Consider the following 22,337-nt stretch of genomic DNA (forward strand, 5'->3'; position numbering starts at 1 on the left):
CATGGCTGATCCACCGAGTCTGCATAATCCTGGATAGTGTGGTCAATTTAGCATGACTGATCCACCTGACCTGCACATTGTTGGACTAGGGGAGGAAACCAGAGCACCTGGAGGGGACCCACACTATAATGGGGAGAATGTGGGAACGCCACACAGGCTTTGACAAAGGCTGGACTCCAACCTTGTACCTGATGCTGTGAAGCAGCCGTGCTACAGTCACAATTGAAATCAAAACAGATGATCCCTGCTCCTTGTCACATTGCTGTTTGTGGAGACTTACTGCCCAGAGAGACATCCTGAGGTTCAGAAAGTGGCAATGTAAGTTCAGTCAAATCCAGCTCAGTTAATGTGGTTAACGACAACAACATCAATACTCCAACAGTGTCATCATGTACAAGGTCCACTCCTGACTCTGATGGGCAGTAACATCAGAATCAGAGTCCTGCAGTCCACACGGAGCAGGGGGATGACCACTTCCCTGTGAGCACTCACTGGTCTCTCAATCGTGTTGAAGATGCAGCAAATCCATTGTCACACAGAGGGGTGAACAGCTCCTACCCAGTTTGAACACGCTGGGGTCTCAGGGGATGGGATGAATCACTGAATCCCTTCTCCCACACTGAGCATCTGAATGGCCTCTCCTCTGGTGGGCTCCTTGAGGTCTCAGCAGGAGGGATGAATCACTGAATCCCTTCTCCCACATTGACCATCTGAATGTCCTCTCCCCTGTGTGGGCTCACTGGGGACTCTGCAGGTGCTGCATTTGAGTGAAACTCCCCCCACACTGGGAACAAGTGAATGACCTTTCCCCAGAGTGAGCTCGCTGGTGTTTAAGCAGGTCAGAGGACTGAGTGAATGCTTTCCCACACACTGAGCAGGTGAATGACCTCTCCCAGATGGGAATGCACTGATGTATCCGCAGGTGAGAGATTTGATTGAATCCTTTCTCACACATGGAGCAGGTGAAGGGTCTAAATCCACTGTGTCATCTCTGGTGCCTCAGCAGGTTGTAAGATCGTGTAAATCCCTTCCCATACGTGGGGCAAGTGAACGGCCTCTCTGCAGTGTGACTGTGTCGGTGGGTGTCCCACTGGGAGGGGTAAGTGAATTCCTAATTCTAATTGAGTACATCCTCCTGTTTTCTCGTTTGTTATTGACAGTCTCATTCCCCTCGCACCAGAGCCTGTTCCAGTGTTACAGAAACAACAGAATGGTCAGCTGCAGCTGGTCACCTGACTGATCACTGGACACGAACGGTTCCCTCTCCACAGATGCTGCCAGACCTACTGAATTTTTCTAGCAATTTCTGATTTCCCAGCATTTGCAGATGTTTAGTTTTCCAATACTCATCTTGTGTATTTCAGTGGAGTTTATTGATGAAATTAGAACGTTTTGAAAGTTGTACGTTAGGTCACACATCAGCTATGATCATCATCAATGGCAGAGCAGAATTGATGGGCTGAATGGCCTCCTCCTGTTCCAATGAAAGTTACCCATCGACAGCTTATTGTTACATTTCCCCTCACTGCTCACTTCATCTCCATGTCTAACACACTGTTACTGACTGAACAAACCTCCTGTGTTTGAACGAAACCTGCTCATGTTCAGTGGCTCCCTCTCCTGCCACCCGGGTTTAACTCTCATCATAGAATGCTGTCTTGTATTACTGCAGGAATGCCCACAAGGACTAATCCTGGATGTTGACGTTTGAGAGAAGATTTGTAGCTCGGGTGCTCGTTGTTGTGGTTCTGTTCGCCGAGCTGGGAATTTGTCTTGCAAACGTTTCGTCCCCTGTCTAGGTGACATCCTCAGTGCTTGGGAGCCTCCTGTGAAGCGCTTCTGTGATCTTTCCTCCAGCATTTATAGTGGCCTGTCTCTGCCGCTTCCGGTTGTCAGTTCGAGCTGTCCGCTGCAGTGGCCGGTATATTGGGTCCAGGTCGATGTGTTTGTTGATAGAGTCTGTGGATGAGTGCCATGCCTCTAGGAATTCCCTGGCTGTTCTCTGTTTGGCTTGCCCTATAATGGTAGTGTTGTCCCAGTCGAATTCATATTGCTTGTCACCTGTGTGTGTGGCTACTAAGGATAGCTGGTCGTGTCGTTTCATGGCTAGTTGGTGTTCATAGATACGGATCGTTAGCTGTCTTTCTGTTTGTCCTATGTAGTGTTTTGTGCAGTCCTTGCATGCAAAACCAATGTAGTGCACAAAATCCCATGCAAGGACCGCACAAAACACTACATAGGACGAACAGGAAGACAGCTAATGGTCCGAATCCATGAACACCAACTAGCCACGAAACGACACGACCAGCTATCCTTAGTAGCCACACACGCAGATGGCAAGCAACATGAATTCGACTGGGACAACACCATTATTATAGGACAAGCCAAACAGAGAACAGCCAGGGAATTCCTAGAGTCTGTGGATGAGTGCCATGCCTCTATCAACAAACACATCGACCTGGACCCAATATACCGGCCACTGCAGCGGACAGCTCGAACTGACAACCGGAAGCGGCAGAGACAGGCCACTATAAATGCCGGAGGAAAGATCACAGAAGCGCTTCACAGGAGGCTCCCAAGCACTGAGGATGTCACCTAGACAGGGGACGAAACGTTTGCAAGACAAATTCCCAGCTCGGCGAACAGAACCACAACAACTAATCCTGGAGTCTGTATCCCCTGGGATCCACAATCACCATTTATTTCCTTCTTCCTCTTTCATTCTGGCGATTGAACTCTCGGTTTCAATCCATTCTCCTGTCATGCTCTTCAACATGTCCATGTGGGTGGACGAGGGGCAGCTGGGATTTAATGAAGGGAAGTGGGGATTAGGCAGAAGCACGAGGAGAGGCGACAGCAAAGATCGTTCTCATTGTCAGGGCAGAGTTTCTCCATGTCCTAGTGAGTGGCGAGGCACCTGAGTTTATGGGGGAGGCAGATTCAATCAGGGATTTGGGAAAACACTCAGACATTGACCTGTCCATCTGAGTGTTAACTCAGACAGACAGAAAGAAAGATGCACATTAAAATTCACCTTTAAAGATCTGGGGCAATGAAACATGCTCCAATCCAATGATTGCAACCTCAAGTCTCTGAAAACACAGACACAAAACTTTCTACTTGTACCAGGCTGTCGCTGAGCCTCCTCTTTTCTTGAGAAAAGCGTTTGGAGCTGTTCAGCCTTTCCTGGTGATTATAACCGCTATGTTCCTGTAAGATTTGTGACTTAACCTTTATTTTCCTGTTCCTTGTGAATGATGAAAGTAGCAGAAACAGTTCCTGACCTGTGAGGGGTTTCAGTTGGAGTATTTATATTTACAAATCCATTCCCAACCTCACATACAGTGTGAAATTGATGTAAATTTGAAGGGAAGGAGTGAGTGAGCACCCACAGAATCATATGTATCTGAGTTGAATGAACCTGGCATTAGGAAAATGGGCCAACACTCACAACGAGTTAGAATCACAGAATCCCATAGGTGCAGACAGAGTGTATTCGGACCATCGAGTCTGCAATGATCTGCTCACCCACCCTACCCCCATAACCCCACATTAACAATGGCAAGCCCAACCCACATAAATTGCACACTGCGGCCATGTTAGCATAGCCAATCCAGTAACGTTACACATCTGTGGGAGGGTCACAAATTACATCCAAATACTCGGAATTGTGGATGAAGGCTCACAAATATTTGACTCTGACACAAGTGCTCTGCTTTTCAAAATAAAATCTGGGGGAAACTGCAACCGGAAAGATTTCTGATTATCTCTGGAGGAAGAGAACTCAAAACTCTTGCCATTGACCCGGGGTCGCAGTGAAAGTTACAGAGGTCTGGGAACCATCAGAAATGTTACAGGTTGTGAGCAAGGTGGGGGTGAGACAAGGACAAAAAGACAGTCTGTCACACGGGGGAAGGCAGGAGAGATTAAATAGCAGAAATGATCGTCCCGCAAGGCCAAGGGGGATAGAAATAGCGCTGGCAAAGAAACAAGGAAACAAGGTGTACAGCTGTCAGAGAAATATGTTAAAAACAGATTATAAAAGCATAGAGGGCAGAGTCCAGTCTGAAATTGATGCTCTCAATTGTGAGTACAAAAAGCTGGAAAGCCTGGGGAGTTTACAGCCAACACATACAGGATTGGCCATGTAGCCTCGATCTGTGCTGTAACATTCTGATAATTTTTTTTCTGACATTTGTAGTTAAAGTCTGATGACGCTAGTAACTTTTCAAATTGGACTGGAGTTTAATATTCTGGAGGAGTGTCAAATAAATCACATTGATCACATTCTGCAGATCTTAGTCCATTACCCTGCATGTTCCAGCATTTCAGTTACATCCATGTCCTGCCGGTGGGACAGGGCATACAGGGATGGTGACGATGGTGTCTAGGACATTGTGAGCTATTATTCTGTGCGTATGACTGTGTCAGCTTGTTGCTTGACTAGCCTGCGTTCCAGCTCGCCCAATAAGATGTTAGCAGGGTGAGACACTACAGTTGGAGCTCCTCTGCTCGCCAGTTCCTTTCATTTCTCCTTTTTAAAAATTTCTTTCTCCCTCACTCTCCATTTTGCCGACTCTGACACAAGTGTCTCAACATTCAATCATGACAATTTTTTTTAAAAGAACATGTCTCTGCAAGAAAACCAATGGAGGAAAATATATTATTCTTGCATCAACTGCATTTGTAAACAAAAACAATCCTGTTCAATAAACACTCTCATTTTTTTCCCTTCAATTCTATCAAACGAGCTATTATATTTGATCCCTCAATTTACCGATCTTAATAAATATCCAATCAATTTCAGAGCAACATGCTTACAAAGTATTGAACCAATGTATCTGTTTAGGTTTTAGCATTAGTTATTAAGTCATTACCATCACAATAATTGCATAATAATTGGTCTGGGTAACAAGTATACTGAGGTTCACAATTTAATTTATTGACTGTTTTAAAAATGGTACAGTATATCCTTTTTTCAGGCTTCTAACAATAGTTATTAAAGAATTTTCATGACAATAATTATTAAATATTTTAGTTTATCTTGCTAACAACCACATTGAAGTTTAGATTTGAATTTAATCCAATCTTCCCTAGTACCTAAACAGTAACAGAAAAATCCATTATATTTCCAATCACACACCTACAAAAGAATCCATTATTTCTGATGCAACACGCACGATTAAAAATACGACTTTTGCTCATTTGAATGATCTGTGTTATCCCAGCCTTATAAATTTAGAAAAACCTAATTACTTTTCCCTGCAACAATTCCTGCTCATTTTTGCTGATAGCACAGTCAAATAACAAGATGAGATTTATGATTATTCGTAAGTATGCTCATACAATTTTGAAAATCTATGTGTTGCTAATATATAAATGTTCATTTCCGTCCATAGAATATAGAACAGTACAGCACATTACAGACCCTTTGGCCACGATGTTGTTCCGACCTTTTATCCTACTCTAAGATCAAACTAACCAACATGCCCTTCATTTACGATCATTCATGTGCCTATCCAAGAATCGCTTCGATGTCCCTGATGGATCTGAATCTACTATCACCACTGGCAGTGCATTCCATGCACCCATCATTACCTAAAAAGAAACTATCTCTGACATCTCCCCATTTACCTTAAAATTATGCCATTTTGTGGGGAGAAATCTTTCATTATCCACTCTATCTATGCCTCTCATCATCTTACACAAAGCTATCAAATAAACTCTCATCCTCTTTCACTGCAATGATCAAAGCCCCAGCTTCCTCAACCTTTCTTCATAAGACATGCCTTCCAGTCCAGGCAACATCTTGATAAATCTCATCTACACCTTCTCTAAAGCAGCCGCATCCAATGTGTAATGAGGTGATCAGAATCGAACACAATATTCCAAGTGTAGTCTCACCAGGGATCCATAGAGGTGCAGCATAACCTCATGCCTCTTAAACTCAATCTCCCTGCTAATGAAAGTCAACACACCATGCACCGTCTTAATAACCCTATCACCTTTTTTTAGATTAGATTAGATTACTTACAGTGTGGAAACAGGCCCTTCGGCCCAACAAGTCCACACCGACCCGCCAATGCGCAACCCACCCATACCCCTACATTTATCCCTTACGTAACACTATGGGCAATTTAGCATGGCCAATTCACCTGACGTGCACATTTTTGGACTGTGGGAGGAACCCGGAGCACCCGGAGGAAACCCACGCAGACACGGGGAGAACGTACAAACTCCACACAGTCAGTCGCCTGAGGCGGGAAATGAACCCGGGTCTCTGGCGCTGTGAGGCAGCAGTGCCAACCACTGTGCCACCAGATGTCAGTTATGAGGGATCTATGGACGTGAACCCCACGATCCCACTGTTCCTCCACATTGTCAAGAATCCTGCATTTAATCTCAAAATATGCATTCAAATTTGAATTTCAAAAATGAATAACTTCATATTTTCCCAGGTTGAACTCCATCTGTCACTTCTCAGCCCAGCTCTGCATCCTGTCAATGCCCTCCAGCAACCTACAAAAGTCCTCCACACTGTCCACAACTCCACCAACCCTCGTGTCATTGGCAAACCTCCTTACTCACCCTTCCACTTCATCATCCAAGTCATTTGTAAAAATCAAAAAAGAGCAGAAGTCCCAGAACCAATCCCTTCAGAACACCATTGGTCACCGTGCTCCAAGCTGAAAACTATCTATGTAATCTCACCCTGTCTTCTATGGACCAGCAAATTTATTATCTAACCAGCCAGGTTTTCCTGTATCCCATGACTCATTACTTTCTAAATGAGCTACCATGGGGAACCTTATCAAACACCTTGCTAAGATCCATATAAACCACATCCACTACTCTGTCCTCACCAATGTGCTTGTCACATCCTCAAATAATTCATTGAGGCTTGTGAGGCATAACCTGCCACTCACAAAGCTATGCTGACCATCTCTAATCAATCTATACTTTTCCAAATCATCGTCATTCCTGTCTCTCAGAATGCTCTCCAATAATTTGCCCACAACTGTTATAAGACCGACTCATCGATGATTCCCAGGATTATCTCAATTGCCTTTCTTGAATAAGAATAATTTGCCACCCTCCAATCATCTGGTATGACTCCAGTGGACAGTGCGTTTGCAAAGATCATCGCCAAAACACAGTAATCCCTTGCCTCCCTTCTCATAACAACCTATAATTTATCCTTTCTGGCCTAGGGGACTTATCTATCCCCATGACTTTTCAATATTTTCAGCACATTCTCAGAGTTAACATCGACCTGTTCGACCATATCAGCCGGTTTCACGCTGTCCTCACAAAGAACAACGTCCCACTCACTCGTGAATGCTGAAGCAAAGTACTCATTAAGAACCTCCCCTACCGCCTCTGACTCCTGGCACAAGCGTGCTTTACTATAACGGGTATAAATGTGGAATTACACCTCAGCACTAAATTAATGTAAAGATAATGCAGTGTACAATCACTCGATTACTTTGAATATTGAACTGTATTTTAACTGAGAAAACATAGTTGAATTGATTTGATAATATTTCACTTCAAGCTAACATTTATTGTATTTCGAACCACAATAAGAGTTTCATTATTACATATATAAAACTTTCTTAAAATGCATCGCACGTTTATGTACAGAAAATAGAATTATCATCTGCTTGTTCCTTCCTTTTTCAATGACTGTTCATTTTGAAATAGTGGAAGTTGTACATTGTTGAAAGGAAAGGAAATTGTCATCAGCTGAATATTCACATTGAATGACTGATGCATTTTTAAATCAAAGTACAATGATCACGCAGTTTTGTCAATTTGTCTTACAAAGAATTGTCATGAGATTCCTGTTTATTTAAGAGTAACATTCATTTATTTTATTGTTATTGTAAAATATTGCTTAAGTTCCAGTCCATTACACACAGAAACTACCAAATTAATTCCCATTCAAATTACAACAATAAACAGCTGATCAGTTTTCATTTGAGAAACCACATGAAACACAATATTGCAGTCCTGCCCGTCCTGAGTAGGAACATTATGAAAGCAGCTTGTGGAGCTGTGGTAGTCCCTCTATTACTAGACCCGAGGGAAGGTTTCAAATCACACCTTCCCCAGAAATATATCAAGAGTTGCTCTGAATGTTGATTAGAGAGTACCTGAGCACAGATTGAACTGCTTTTCAATCCAACATTAGATCTGCTTTTATCTATTATATCAATAATCACAAAATCTGATACTTATTTGAGTCAGGTTACAAAGAAATATGTGTTGGAAAATTTGCTTTAGCCACTTTGCTTTTACAAAAGACTTATATCTGTCCCTGTTTTCTCTAACTGAAAGAAATATGAAGAGGATTTTCACTTTTATTAAAAAAGAGGAGATGTTTCCCATATAAATTAATGCTTCTTCGATTTACGCCTTTTCAGCTTAGGAAAGGTTTCATAATAACGCTCTACTTTCGGATAGTGGGAATACCTGTATCTATTTCTGTCGCTGAAAAGTTCCTGGAGAATATTTGAAAATGTTGCAGAATTCAAGATTACGATGTCTAAGTAATTAGATTGATCTTTTTTTGTTGCAAAGGGGCAAGTCGAAACAATTGAAACACATTAAACATTATTATCTTGTGCTATAAATTGGATATAAAGTTGATAGCTTCTTCAGTAAACTAACAAATGCTACCACCTATTACTTGTCAGTCAGCTGTTTGCCTACTTTGTAACTGATGGTGTGATTCAGCTAAATATTACACTGTCCTTTGATCAAAGTGAAGTTGTAATTGTTGTTCAGTTTATGAATTGTCAGAAACTTGTTTTTACTTTTCCTTTCACCTGTTCACTTTGACCGTAAGGTTGAAATGCTTTGAAAATATTGGAGTTTATTCGTTTGAAAATAAGGTTTGCACATCTCTCACATATCTCATTTCTTGTATTATGATTCAAGAATGTTTCCTGGTGGAATTCAAGTAAATTCCAAACATTTGTTCGCTTCAAATACGGCCTTTAACACCCAGTTATCAATCTGTTGTTAATGTTTCTGTTGTTTACATTGACATTGATTAGGTACTCATTCAGAGAGATCAACTGACAATTATAAACTATTTGCAGGATTATTGAATTGAAAGAAAGATGCAGACGTCCAAACATTTTTTGGAAGGAATTGCTTTTTCATTCAAATGTGTAGGCTGTTCAAGAATTCTATATCGCCTTCCACTGGTTTTCTTGTCGAGAAATCAAATTTATGATTCATGTGAATTTTAATGTGTTCTGTATTTTGAAATTCGTATCAGATTTAAGAAGAAAAAGAGGAGCAATTAAAATGAAAACTTCAGTGAATAGAAAGCACAGTAAATTAAATTGACAGAGGCAACTTTTAGTATTATCTCTGAATATTCAGTCAAACATTTCTAATGTCAAAGGAGTGTGGTGCTGGAAAAGCACAGCAGGTCAGGCTGCATTCAAGGAGAAGCAGAATCGACGTTTTGGGCATGAGCCCTTCGACAGGAATCTTTTCTGATGATGGCCTAATGCCCGACAGGTTGATACACCTGCTCTTTGGATGTGCCTGCCCTTTTCCAATGCTACAGCTTTCCTCACTTTCTCCAAATATGTTTAATGAACACGAACTGAATATGTTCGCATCAGCAGTTGAACGAGACCAAATTAACACATTTTTTTGCAATATTTATAGTGAAAACCTGTTTGAGAACATGCAACAAATCAGATCGAACAACATCTCTTGCCGTTAGAACCCTTGGCCATTCATAATAAAGAATAACCATGCTTTGAATAGCATGTATGTTTTATAACTACTGAACAGAAATACCAGAGGACAACGATTGCATTTATTGGAGGGAATGATAACCAGCTCCTTACTGTGATAGTGGTGATTGATCTCAGGAACAGTAAGATATTTACTGTGATTATTCCACTGATCAGTAATTAGATGGTCATGAAGATATCTGTGTGACTTTATGTGCAGTGTTTTGTTTGAACATTGATTTCAGTAACATTGAGATATTTTACAAGATTGACAATTGCCTGTTAAATTTAAGTTTTAAAGGCAGCATTTTAAAAAAATTGTCAGTTTTGTTTAGCGAAACACAATTCTAATTATATGGAATCCCTACTGTGTGGAAACAGGCCATTTGGCCCGACAAGTCTACGCTGACATTCTAAAGAGTAATCCACTCAGCACCATTCTGCTTTCAGATTACTGGACATTTATCACTGACTAATGTATATAACCTACACATCCCTGAACAGACCGTGCAGCTTAGCATGGCCAATTTACCTCATCTGCGCATCTTTGGATTGTGGGAGAAAACCAGTACATGCAAACTCCACACAAACATGTGGCCGAGGATGGAATCAAACCCAAGTGCATAACACTGTAAGTCACAAGTGCTGACCACTGATCCTCTGTTCTCAATGCCCAGCCCCCATGCAAGAAGTGAAACAAGTGAGAGATGTGCAAAATAAAAACTCCTGACAAATCATGAATGAACAATAATTAGAAAATTAATATGATCATAGGACACAACAATATTCAGGTGAATTGCATTGTTTAACAACAAATTTGGGAATGAGCTAAAAAAAATCAGTACAATCACATCGACTTCTTCATCCTTAAGACTCAAACATTCTCAATTACTTTACTGATCCTCTGTTCTCAATGCCCAGCCCCCATAGAAGAAGTGAGATAAGTGAGAGACGTGCAAAGTCAAATTTCAAATGAACACTCTGATGTTGCCAAAGCGTACCAATCTTACATTCAATATGAATAGGTGAATGGAAAACAAAAAATAGAAATCCCTGACAAATCCTAAAATGAACAATAAATTGAAAATTAATATGATCAAAGGCTACAACAATATTCAGGTGAATTGCATTATTTAATTATAAATTTGGGAATTAGCTAACTAATGATTAACGGGAAGTGACATTTGTTTCCTTCACTGATGATGAAATTGACTTGCTTTTCATCTTTGTAACACTGCAGAATAGCAATGTATGTGCCTGAAATGTTTGAATTAAGCTGTTTCCAATAAAAAAAAATCAGTAAATTCACATTGACTTCTTCATCTTTAAGACTGCAAAAATATCAAATACTTTCCAGGAATTTAGAACCAGCAGAATTAGTTAATTTGGTTGCTTGGGAACTCGAAGAGAATAAACAGCAGATACTGTGAATTAGTCATTCAATGTGAGTATCCAGCTGAAGACAACATCCCTTCTTTGCAAAAATGCTCAGCTTCGAAAAATTCAAAATGCATTGTCATTGTTTAATGAAACAATACAGAAATGTTCATTCTTTTTCATTTGACTTAACAAAACGCAGGAATTTTACTTGATTTTGTGTCATGAAAAATACTTAAATCTTATGATGATAAGAAAGACAGTAAATGTTCGCATCAAAGTGAAATATATTTAATTGAATTCAATTATGTTTCCACGGGTAAAATAAGAATTAATATAAACAATGAATGAGAGATTGCACACTATATTAGTTATTCATGTAAAGAGCCGTAATTCCACATTCACAGCACGTACTGGATTGAATAATTATTAGGTATGAGCAACAAATGAATTATAAAATTCGATCAATGAATTTAGAAATAATGAGGAATCTCGTTTTGCTATGTGACTGAGGAATATGTGCAAACAAACAAGAATTATTGCAATGAAAAGTAATTGCAGGTCTGTGATTGCGGAGATCATTCAAATAAGCAAACATTAGACATTCATAATTAATGTTGGATGGGAAGTCCTTGGATCCATTGTGGGAAACTTGACCTTAAAATAAAGTTTCATATTGCAGTGTTGGTACTCAGAAACAATTGGTTAAATTAAAATGTGAGTCTCACTTTACTTGTTCAAAACACTTTCTTAAATAATTGCACAATTATTATCATGACAATGACTTGATAATGTTGTTATATGAGCAATTAAAATGATTCAATATTTCAAAAATACTTTGCTGTTATGTTGATTGGATATTTATTAAAATTGGTAAATTGTGGAATAAAATATAATAACTACCTTTATGAATTGAAGAAAAAATGAGCCATTCAGTGATTACAGAAAAGTTTTTTCTTGCTTTACTAATAAATGAAGGGAACACAAGAAACATGAATTTCTATCAAATGGTTTTATCAAAGAGACATGTTATTTTAATTGAGATAATTAATATTATGATCAGAGTTCAGACATTTGTGTCAGAATTTGGAAGAAAGTTCATAGATAATGAAAGTGAGCATGAAAGTGAACAAATGATGCAGTCAATGACATTTGGTACATAAAGGAATTATAATAATTGTTCATTATTGTACAGTGATTAATAATGTTGGAATAGAAAAGACAAAAAGAATCAACATGTTCAAAACAGTTCTTTTCTTACAATTAAATGAAACCAATAATCATTTTGCAGAGCGTGTGATTTTGAAAAAAAAGTCATTTAATGTGTTATATAAATTGAAAACTACTTCCATTTTGCAAAAATGGATATTTTCCCAAATTCAAAATTTAGCTTTGCTGAATTATACAAAAAATATGGTTATAATTTGAAATATCTCTTGACACAAATTTAAAATAAGTAAACTTAAAGATTTTTAGAATGACAAACATTTGTTGTTTGCATGATTGCATTACAGTCAATATAAGTAATAAAGTAGAAGCATTGTTTTAAGCAACATAAATCATCTTTAACTACTGAACTGAAATAGAAGATGTCAATTGCACTTGTTGCATGGAATAGTAAGCAATTGTTTACTGTTATCATAGGTTTCAGGAGCAATAAGTTACTTCCTCAGGTTATTCTACTGAACAAGAATCAGATCGTGATGGAAGTCTTTCTGTTGCTTGATGTGTATTGTTTAGTGTGAACATTAAGTTCGATAAAATTGAGATATTTGCATGAATTAGGAACAGATTGATAATTGGGTGTGAATGATATGATTTAAAATCAGACAGGTTTTGATTTTTTTCGAGGATCGCTGTGTGAAACGTTCTTAAACCACCATGCAATCAACGGGATAAGTGAGAGATATGCAAATTGAACTTTCAAATGAACACACCCTGATATTTTCACACCATTTCATTATCACATTCAATATAAATAGATAACTGGAAAGCTAAAAACAAATCTCACACAATTCATAAACTGACCAATAATTAAAAATTGATAAATAATAGCAAGTGGCATTTGTTTATTTTACTGAGAATTAATGGATCGTTTCTCATATACATAGCACTGGAGCATAAAATTCTGTGCTGTTTTAACTAAGATCTACAGAACAACAGAAAATGAATGACTCTCATGACTTTGTATATTTCAGCTTTATGACTGTAACATTTTGAAATATTTTCTGAGGAATCTTGATTGAGTGGAATTAGATACATTTTGCTATGAGTGACCAGAAGAAAGTATATAGCAGATACTGTGACTATTGGAATGGATGATGATACCTTCAAATAGTCTACTGATATTGTGATTGGATATACAGTATTTGTCAGCATCGAAATAAATTATAATCAAATCAATTCAAAGATGTTTCCAAGTTTAAAATAAATGCAATATTCACAATGATTGAGAGATTGTACATTGCAATGTCCTTGCAGTATTTATTGTACAGAAGCATAATTCCACATTTGTAGCCCTTACTGGATTGCACAATTATTAGATATAAGATATATTAGCAACAAAGGGATTTTTAAAAATATATATTCGTGAATTTGAGAATAATGAGATATCTCATCTTGATATTAGACTGAGTAATATGTAGAAATGAAGAGTAATATTGCAGGGAAAAGGAATTGGAGCTCTCTGAATTTCAAAGGCTGAGATAATCGTTACATTTCACCTGAGCAAAAATCAGACATTTACAAAGAATTTTGCAAGGGATATTATTGGTCGTTTGGTATGTGCATGGGCCTGAACAAATAGGTATTAATATAGTAGCATTGACAATAAGCAATAATGAATGACATTTTTTTAAAAACACTGCATTTTTACCAAGTCTATGTTAAATTGCTGTGCAATTATTGTAATTGATAATTGCTTTTGGAATCCTGACAGATGAATTGACTTAATATTTTGAAAACACTTTGCTCTGATATTGATTGGATATTCATTAAGATTAAGGAACTGAAAATTAAAGCATAAAACTTAGCTGGATGATGTGAAAAAAATCATTCCGCAGCAATTGAAAAAAAAATTGTTTAAAATTGCAGGCAATGCAAGATTTATATGGTTCCAATAGTTTTCTTGAAGAGTCATGTGAATATTGTTGATGTAATTTTTACCACAATAAATGTTTTGATATTTATTTCAGAATTAGGAGGAAAAGAATTAGGCCGTGAAAGTGACTATTATTGTGAACAAAATACAGGGTCATTGACATTTGATACAGAAAGAAATTCTCATAATTGTGTGATTATTGTTCACTGACATCTAATATGGGAGGAAAAGGAGAATTGTCAACATTTTCAAGCAATTTTTTTCATATAATGATTTAAAAATAAAAATCATTTTGGAGGGCAATTTGTTTGAAAAAAGGAAACAGTCATTTCATATGACATTTGAGCTGAAGACACGTTCCCGTTTCCCCCTTTGTAGTCTTTACAATAATTTAAAACTTAGTGTTGGTTGAACGAAAGAACAAATGGATATAATCGAAATGTTTTCTTGTACACCAAAAAAGTAAATATAATGCAATTTTATTATGAAAATTATATCACTCTGAATATAATAATTTCACAATAAATATTTGTATTGAATTGAAATGTCATCATAGCTGTAGAATTGTTTTCACCTGGCAGGGAATGAGGACTCAGGAGGCAATCTGAGCTCAGGCATGTGGAACATGTTTAATCATGCAGCAACCAGTTAATGAAGGGATCGTCCCCCGATGCCAATCTCGGAAGGGAGACCCATAACACACTGTAACATGTACAGTTAAAAAGCAGCATTTTTATGGACTTTCTGCATCACAATGGCCACATGCAATTTGATTACAGCCCTTCCCTCCTCATCTAGCCTCCCAGTTGAAACACATAATCGCAGATGGGCATTCTCATGGACATCCCGAGATTCCTTTGGGATCTTTCCATGCATCTTATTGACTTAGATTCCAAAGTTATACCTGAACTCCCTCGGGCATCTCAGGATACCTTATCAGTTGAGACATTTTGAGTTCTGCCATTCATTTAATTTTATTTTATCTAAGCCAATAACTTCTCATATTGTTCACAGTCTTAATTATATATGTACAAAGAAATAGAAAAGACAGTTGATTTTAGCTTACTTGCATTAGTAATATGACTTGTGTTATAAAGTTTGTTATATTGTGTACAATTATACAGCTACTCTTTCTGTCTGAACTTTAAAATTAATGAGCAGTCAACATCATGCCGTGAAGTTAATTCCTAAAACTAGCTAACTTCAAATCTCTGTCTAAATGCTTTTCCATAATGTTTTTAGTAGGCATTGGTTACATATATCAAACCTATGTTGCAAATTTCCCCTATTATACTCAAGAATCTGTAATTAGAACCTATGTTTAATATTTTGAGTAACTGTAAAATAATAACTATATCTGACAAATGAACTCTTCTGTTGTTATGATAGCTGCTTAGTGAGTTAACTGGGCTGCACCCTGCAGCTGCTGTTTATTCATTTACTGGGACAATTATACTTTCATTTATGAAGATCAGGATTGGTCATTTGTCTGTATATCGGCATGCTCTTATCAAGAAATGTTTGTAATGCTGTAGTCCTGGCGTTGGAGTAGGTCCATTGGAAGTGTGCTTTCTTTTAATTTAAGGCTGGAACAGAATTATAGTCTAGTTTATCACCCCCTGACACCTTGTATTTTAATTCTAAGGTAGGCTGCCTGTTTTTGATTGCCAGGCATTTTGTATGAGCCAATATGGACCATTCTATTCCAGGTGGGGGCAGACCATGCCCACAACAGCAAATCAACTAAGATTCAAGTATTGAAATAAAAATCACCATTCGCTGCCATTGGTTTCTGTACAATGCAATACGTTTACGTTACTGAGCCTTAATTTCACACTTAAAGCTAGATATACTGGATTTGATCAATTCTTCAATATTAGATATAAGCAACAATTAACATTAAAAACATTTCATAGCAAACTTAAAAATGATTAGAAATCTCATATAGATGCCCGTCATGTATAAAAATGAACAGCATTTATTGGAGTGTAAAATAATCACACGTCTCTTAATATGTAAGTCCGAATATTAATCCAATGATTTCTGTGAACATTCAAATGAGAAGGGAACAGATATTATCTGTGAGTATTGGATAGGGAATCATTAATTAGTTTGTGTTATCCTGGAAGAAGAGAACTATATTTTTTTAATATAGACACTAAGAAATATTGGATTAAATTAAAATGTGAATTTCACGATGTTTGTTACAAAACCTAAACTGAATTACTATGTGTTTTTTGGAATGGCAATGAATTGATAATTAATTTTAGAACTTTGGCAAAATAAATGATTCAATATTTCCAAATGGATTTGCTCTGATGTTGACTAGATATTTCTTCATCTGTCAGCTGAGAATGCAAATTCTTGCATGATGACATGGAAAGACATTAGACATTCAGTGAACGTTGATCAGAAATGGTTTGTCATTCAAAATTCTCAGATCTTCAAGATTTCTATACTTGGTTTCTCTACCTTTCTTCTGGAGAAATATAATATATAATAAGAACAAATTCTGCATTGTATTTAATTAATGCAATTTTTCATATCATCAATATTTAGACATTTGAGTCAGAATTATAATGAACATATGTCAATAAGGAAGATTTATTTTCACAGAAGCGTGCAGTCAACAGCATTTATCAACGTATTTGTTTCAATATTGTCTCTGAATAAATGGTTAAACACGTTTAATGGGCATCTGTTGACAATGTAATGAACCACAATATCATTTTTATCATAATTTTTGGATTGGCAATCTATCAGAAAAAAAATCCTATATTCAGGACTTGCTTCATCTCGATACATGTTACACGTAGTATCCTCGGGCATAAGTAATAAGGTGTTATCAATAATCTGGGAAAGATGAAGTGTGTAAATTATAATAAGATGTCTCTTACATATGTTTGGATCTGGTGAGACTGTGATGTTTGCTATGATTATTCATCCTGAGAACAATAAGGTACGTACAAAGTGTTTTTCACCGAACAGTAATTAGGTGGTCTTGAAGACCATTACAAGTACTTTGATTTCAATAATGTTGAGCTGATTTCCATGATCTGGGAAATATTTCACAACATTTTACCAAAATTCTGGATTCTAAGCATTCAATGGGTTTCGTGCAAACACCCTTCACTTGTCATCATTCTCAAGTGAGGTGTCTAATGTTCAGGCACTGACTGGAAGTCAAGGTGCCAGGAAGTCTGCTTCAACCTCTCCAAAACACAGCTCTTGGGCTGGTTGTAACAGGGTCTCCCGAACCTTTGTGAGCTCTTTGACCGGGCTTTCCACTGTTTTCTGGAGCTGGTTACTTTGTCTACTGTTTCCTTTAGTTTGACCTTTTTAGCTCTGCTTTCCCCAACTGTAGGAATATTTACAATGTTCAATTATGGGCCACAGGTCACTTGACCTTAGTGGACAGATAAAATATGGTTCACTCATTGTTGTAATAACGAATTGAGAATGAATCTTTGCATTTTAACAAATAAAATGTTTCAATTTTATCAGTGGTTTACAATGACATTGATTAGATAGTCATTAAGAGAGATCAACTGGCAATTATAAGCTATTTGCAGGATTATTGAATTGAAAAAGGATACAGACGTACAGAGATTTTTTTTTGGAAGGCATTGCTTTTTCATTCTAATATCTTTGTTGTTCAAGAGGTCTATGTAGCTGTTCATTGGTTCTCTTGTCCAGATGCTAATTTATAATTCATATCGCTTTTATTGTGCCCGGAGTTTTGAGATTTGTATCAGATTAAGAAGAAAACGAGGAGCTATTAAAATGAGAACTTGAGTGAATAGAAAGCACAGTAAATTTAAATTACAGAGGAAACAGAAAGTATTTGCTCCAAATAAGCAAATATTTTTTCTGTCAAAAGTGTGGAGGTGGAAAAGCACAGCAGACCAGGCAGCATCCATAGAGCCGGAGACTCCTGATGAAGGCTTATGCCTGAAACATGGTTTCTCCTGCTCCTCAGATGCTGCCTGACATTCTGTGCTATTCCAGCACCACATTCTTGACTCTGATTTCCAGCATCTACTTTCCTCACTTTCTCCAAATATTTGTAATGGACATGAATTGAAAATGTTCGCCTCGGCAGTTGAACAAAACTAAATTTACACTTTTTTGTGCAATATTTGGACTGAAAATTGTTTGTGATCATGCAACACATTAGGACATATGAACACATCTTCCGTTAGAATCCTTTGCCATTCATAATAAAGAATAACCACTGCTTTGAACAACCAGTATCGTGTGTAATTACTGAACTGAAATACCAGAGGACAACTTCTGCATTTATTGGAGGGAATGATAACCAGATCCTTACTGTGGCAGTGGGGATTGATCTCAGGAACAATCAGATCGTTATTCTGATTATTCCACTGAACAGTAATTAGATGGTCATGAAGACCTTTGTGTGGCCTCATGTTTAGTGTTTTGTGTGAGCAATGATTTCAAAAATATTGAGATATTTTACAAGATTTAGGAACACTGATAATCAAGTGTTAAAGGTATTAACTAAAGTCAACTTTTAAAAAGTTAGAATTGTTTAGAGAAACGCAATTAAACTATTGTAGAATCACTGTTAGCACAGTGTGGTAACAGGTCATTTTATTGAAAAAAATAACCCTCCAAAGAATAACCCAGCCAAACACTTTCTCAACCATATTCCTCTAAATTTACTGCTGACTAATATACACATCCCTGAACACAATGTGCAATTTAGCATGGCCAGCTCACCTAACCTGCACGTCTTTGGATTGTGGGAGGAAACCACAGCAAAGTCACATAGACTTGGAGAGAATGGGCAAATTACACAAAGACAGTTACCCCAGGATTGGATCAAACCGAGATCCCTAGCACTGTGAGGTAGCAGTGTTAATGACTGAGCCCCTGTGCAACTATATGCAATAAGTAAAATCAGTGAGAGGTATGCAAAGTCAAATTTCAAATAAACACCCTCCGCTATTGTCAAAGCACATAAAATTTACATTCAATACGAATAGATGAATGGAAAACAAAAAAAACTCCAACAATTCACGAATGAAAAATAATTAGAAATTTAATTTGATCAAATGTCATTCCAATATTTAGATGAATTGCAATTTTTAATAACAAATGTAGGTAATTAGCTGAATAATGAATAATTGGAAGTGGCATATGTTTACTTTACAGATGAAGAAAGCGACTTGTTTTCTCTCCTTGTAACACGGCAGAATAACAATGTGAATGTCCGAAATGTTTGAATCAAGCTCTTTCGAACAAAAAACTAATCACTAGCGATCACTTAGTCTTTTCAACTTTAAGACCACGACATTCTCAAATATTTTTCAGGAATTTAGAACCAGCAGAACTAGTTAATTTCTTTTCTTGGGAACCCGAAAAGAGAATAAACAGCAGATATTGTGAAGAAGTCATTCAATGCGAACATTTAACTGAAGACAACATTCCTTCTTTCTAAAAATGTTCAACTTTCAAAAATTCAAAATTTATTGTCATTGTTTAATGAAATAATAAAGAGATGCTGATGCTTTTTCATTGGATTTTGTTGCATGAAAAATGCTTAAATCTTAATTGTTAGCATTGAAGTGAAATATATTTACATTAATACAACTATGTTTCAACAGGTAAAATAAATATTGATTGTTACAATGAATGAGAGATTGTACACTGCAATGCATATGAAGAACTAACATGATTCAATATTTCAAAAGCACTTTGCTGTGATGTCTATTGAATATTTATTAAGATCAGTGAACTAAGGAATAAAACATAGTAGCTAGCTTTACGTATTAAAGAAAAAATGAGACATTCAGTAATTATTGAACAAAATTCTTTTCTGAACTCAAAAATATATGCAATATACAAATTGCGAATTTCTTTCCACTGGATTCCTTGTAGAGATGGCACGTTGATTAATATTATAATCAAAGTGTCAGAATTAGGAAGAGAATTAATAGATCATGAAAATGAGCATGAAAATAAACAAACAATGAAGTCACTGCTGGGTGGTATATAAAGCGATTGTAATAATTGTGTCATTATTGTACAATAATGAATAATGTTATAATTGAAACAAGAAAAAAATTCAACACTTCTTTTCTTACAATACAATGAAAGCAATAATCATTTTGTAGCACGCATCTTTGGAAAAAGCAGTCTTTTAATATGACATACAGTGAAGACTAACCTTTTTGCAAAACTGTAAGAAGTTCATAAATTCAAAATGTAGCGTTTGTTGAATTTGCAACAAAAATGGTTATAATTTGAATTGTCTCTTGCACACACACAACAGAAGAGGAGCTTAAAGATTGTTAGAATATTATAAAAAATGTTTCCAGTGTTATTGTATTACAGTCAATATCCATGATAAATTAGAATTATTGGTTTAAACAACAAACATTTTCATTAACGACTGAACTGAAATATTAGATATCAAATGCACTTACTGCATGGACTAGTAAACAAATGCTTACTGTTGTCATTAGTCTCAGGAACAATAAGATACTCAGGTTATTCCACTGAACAGTAATCAGCTGATGATGAATATCTTTGTGTCGCTTTATGTGCACTGTTTTGTGTGAACATTGACTTCAAGAAAATTGAGATATTTACATGAATTAGGAATAGATTGATAATTGGGTGTTAAGGATCTTATTTAAGATTAGACGTTTTAAGTAGTTGATAGAATTGCTGAGCAAAATACACTTCTGACATCATGCAATAAATGAGATAAGTGATTGTGAGAAATGAAGTTCAGTCACTTCAATAACTTCAGTCCGGAACAAGACCAGTTTCAGTAATGTCATTTATTACACTATTGCAAGAGGGGTGTGGTGTCCACTGTCCACAAGGCACACGCACACACTGAATTTGACGAGTACACAATATTTATGTAATTCGTTACTCTGCCCTCCTCCCATTGCTCCTTTACTGTTTACAACTATTTCTAATCTAAACCGGCTGTTTATCTCTGAACTCATCCAGCCTGGTCCCTGACAAAATGTTTATCTCTGGTCTCACAAGGCCGTTTGACCACCTCCCTCTGTGGTCTTATTGTTATTTATCCTTCTTCACTGCCATCTATTTCCGTGCTAACCAAAGTATAATTTCTTTTTATTCTTTATTTACACCGAGCCTTATGATCTTTTGATGGTGTTATTTTCTTCCTGCTGAAGCGGGAAACAGATGCTTGTAACTGTTTGTACAGGCATATCTAGCTTAACCTTCCCCCCCCCACCCCTCACAGCACCTTGACTATTTGTCTATAACATCTACCATTATTTGCAGAAACATTTCATTCTTGTATGCACATTTTAGCTAATACAAAAGCAATAATATATTTCCTTCACATAGTTTTCATTCTTGTTAACTCAGCTCTTGGCTGAAACAATTATAAACTGGTAAACAATTATGATTGCAGAAGTAACACTGCTTTATATATATCCCACATTGATAAATATGCAAAGTCAAATTTCAAATGAATGCACTTGGATATTTTCACAGCAGTTCAATCTCACATTCAATATAAATAGTTGAGTGGAAAATGAAAAACAAATTTCACACAATTCATAAACATCAATAATTAAAAATTGATAAATAAAAAGAATTGGCATTTGTTTATTGGACTGAACAAGAAATGTATTTTTTCTCCTCATTTTTATAGCACTGGAGCATGAAGTTCTATGTACTGTTTGAACTCAGCTCTTCAGAACAAAATAAAATAAATTAATATCATTACTTTGTATATTTAATCTGTATGACTGCAATATTCTCAAACATTTTTCAACGAATATTGATTGAGTGGAATTAGATACATTCTGTTATTAGTGACCTGAAGAAAATAAATAGCAAATACTGTGATTATTGGAATGAACAACAGATGGAAGCACATCTAATATTGAATTGAAAGGCAATTCATTTGATTCTTAGATATTTTCTAATCAACATTCAGAGCTGCTCTGACACAACTCTGTGCAAGGTGGGAATTGAAACTGTACCTCCTGGTCTGGTAACAGAGACACTATCAGCGCTGCACAACATTCCTTCATAATGTTCCCAACCAGGCTGGGCAGGTCTACAATCACATGCTCACT

The 22,337-nt window shown here is 36.7% G+C and overlaps 1 long non-coding RNA gene across 5 annotated transcripts in view; it reads left to right on the forward strand.

Annotated features, from left to right (window-relative positions):
• LOC140453323 (uncharacterized) overlaps window positions 1–19,957 on the forward strand; it is a 47,292-nt gene extending 27,335 nt beyond the window's left edge. For 3 of the 5 annotated variants that reach the window (XR_011952362.1, XR_011952359.1, XR_011952363.1), the window contains exon 2: window positions 19,417–19,957. This is a non-coding gene — a long non-coding RNA (uncharacterized lncRNA). Of the gene's footprint in view, window positions 1–376; window positions 1,100–19,416 lie in introns of those variants that run through there. The other 2 variants (XR_011952361.1, XR_011952360.1) reach the window with 2 other exon arrangements.
• Window positions 19,958–22,337: the final 2,380 nt, after the last annotated feature.

Source organism: Chiloscyllium punctatum, chromosome 27, assembly GCF_047496795.1.
Source record: "Chiloscyllium punctatum isolate Juve2018m chromosome 27, sChiPun1.3, whole genome shotgun sequence".
In the NCBI taxonomy this organism is placed as follows: Eukaryota; Metazoa; Chordata; class Chondrichthyes; order Orectolobiformes; family Hemiscylliidae; genus Chiloscyllium; species Chiloscyllium punctatum.